This window comes from Penaeus chinensis, chromosome 7 (assembly GCF_019202785.1).
Source record: "Penaeus chinensis breed Huanghai No. 1 chromosome 7, ASM1920278v2, whole genome shotgun sequence".
Lineage (NCBI taxonomy): Eukaryota > Metazoa > Arthropoda > Malacostraca > Decapoda > Penaeidae > Penaeus > Penaeus chinensis.
Genome location: NC_061825.1, coordinates 20,898,384 through 20,900,883, shown reverse-complemented (window position 1 = coordinate 20,900,883; position 2,500 = coordinate 20,898,384). Strand labels below are relative to the sequence as shown.

The following is a 2,500-nucleotide window of genomic DNA, read 5'->3' as shown; positions in this document are numbered from 1 at the left end:
TTTTCACTTTTTCTAATTCTTATAAAACTTCACACACAACTTTTACTTGAATTATGTTATTGTTTTGTACATATTGGGCATCGAAGGTCGATGTTCCGTTTGATTCCTCAACACTAAGCGACCATATTGACATGACATCTTTTCTGTATTTTTTCCTCTCCGATACGGTAAAATATTTGCAGTACCAAAATACATAACATTATTATCTTTTGTGGAAAGATGTGTTTTTAATATATATATTTTTGACATTTAAAATATCACTCTTTTCGAATAAAATTTCCCGTTTTTTAAAATCCCTGAATGCTGCTGACCTGCCCTTATGTTTAAATAATCATAATAACAATAAAAAAATCCAACTTGTACAGAAGCTAAAATTAGTAAATATATTTCTTTTATTAAAAGGTCTTTTTCCCATTTATGGATTATCATCATCAATCGATATTACAGCCATTATGACTGTAATAAGTATCATTATTACTATTATTACTATTATCATAATTATGATTACCATTATCATTATTAAGATTAATAATGTTATCATCACTAATTTTGTCTCTTGAATGTTTATCAAAATAAAGGCGATTATAGTGTTTTGTAGTTGTCAAAAATCTACAAACCTATAACTTTATAATGTGGATTTAACCTGAAATGATGTTAACCTTAGCACATTAAGAATGGGTGTCAGCAACGATTTTATTCTTTTGAAAATTCCTATAAGTACTAAATTAGCAATCATTGGTTTTCTTTACTTTTGTTTGATTTCCTAGATAATCATCTTTCTCTCTCTTTCTCTCTCTCTCTCTCTCTAATATAGAATTGCTAACAACTACATCAATGAAACTGGTAATGACGAGTAAAGAAATGAAAAAAGCAGCTTTTATCTTTCTAATAATAATCAAGATCTTAATTGTCACTTTAAAAACTCGAAAGCCAATAGTACTTCACGCGTAAATATTTCCATGAGAAAATACAATGGGAAAAAACTTATATGCAAATATTTTTCATCCTTAACTGAAGGGGATTTTTTTTCATTGATTTTTGAATAGCATCAAGTTATTCCATTTAAAACAAGAAATATTCTCTACAAGAAAACTGTCTCTTCTATTGTACATGTTCACTTTTCATCTTTTCGCTATCTCTCTCTCTTTCCATGTTTCCCTCTCTCTTTCCACTGTTTTCCCCTTTTTTCCTTTATCTTCTCACTCTGCACCTCCCTTCACATTTTCTTCGTCTTTTCCTTTCAACGCAAGCACTCCCTCCTCCACTTGCAATGACAACTTGGCTGAGCTAGTTCTTCGTGGATTCGTCCCTCGAAGTGATGAGCTTTTGTCGGATTCGGGATCAGGAATTAGGCGAGGATTGGCGACTCCGGAGTCACTTCAGGACTGCCTCGGATGGCCGAGGCCGCCGCGGCGGACGCCTCCTCGTCTTTATCCCTGCAAGGAGGAAGCGGTGAGATTCTGTCGCTGCAGGAGGGCCGCGGAGGGAGCCTGTGTTCGCTTTGTTCTGTTTAAGTTGTGTTTAGTCTGTTTGTTTGTTCTGGATTTTATGTGTTCTCTGATTCATGATTTGAATCATAACGTTTTGAACTCGTCATAATCTCCTCACCAGACGAACAAATAACCGAATTAGAGGAGTATTGACGAGTTCGAAACGTTATAATTCATTTCTCATTGTGGCTTCTTTTTAGTCTTTGTGTGCCCGTGACTGTGCTCGTGTCCATATATGTGTGTGTGTGTGTGTGTGTGTGTGTGTGTGTGTGTGTGTGTGTGTGTGTGTGTGTGTGTGTGTGTGTGTGTGTATGTGTGTGTGTGTGTGTGTGCATATCCATATATATATAAATATATATATATATATATATATATATATATATATATATATATCCATACATATATACATATGCACACACACACACACACACACACACACACACACACACAATCACACACACATACATATATACATACACACACACACACACACACACACACACACACACACACACACACATATATATATATATATATATATATATATATATATATATGTGTGTGTGTGTGTGTGTGTGTGTGTGTGTGTGTGTGTGTGTGTGTGTGTATATGTGTATATATATATATATATATATATGCACACACGTGTGTGTGTGTGTGTGTGTGTGTGTGTGTGTGTGTGTGTGTGTGTGTGTGTGTGTGTGTGTGTGTGTGTGTATACACACACACACACAGACACACAATCACACACACATACATATATACATACACACACACACACACACACACACACACACACACACACATATATATATATATATATATATGTGTGTGTGTGTGTGTGTGTGTGTGTGTGTGTGTGTATATGTATATATATATATATATATATGCACACACGTGTGTGTGTGTGTGTGTGTGTGTGTGTGTGTGTGTGTGTGTGTGTGTGTGTGTGTGTGTGTGTGTGTGTGTGTGTGTTGTGTGTGTGTGTGTATGTGTGTGTGTGTGTATAC

At 35.2% G+C, this 2,500-nt stretch overlaps 1 protein-coding gene across 1 annotated transcript in view; it reads right to left on the bottom strand.

Annotated features, from left to right (window-relative positions):
• Positions 1–2,500, bottom strand: part of LOC125026905 (nuclear receptor coactivator 1-like) — a 34,709-nt gene that overhangs the window by 705 nt on the left and 31,504 nt on the right. Inside the window, exon 9 of the mRNA XM_047615506.1 lies at positions 1–1,436. This exon is cut by the window's left edge and continues 705 nt beyond it. The gene's annotated coding sequence lies outside the window, so the exon portion shown is untranslated. The remainder of the gene's footprint in view (positions 1,437–2,500) is intronic.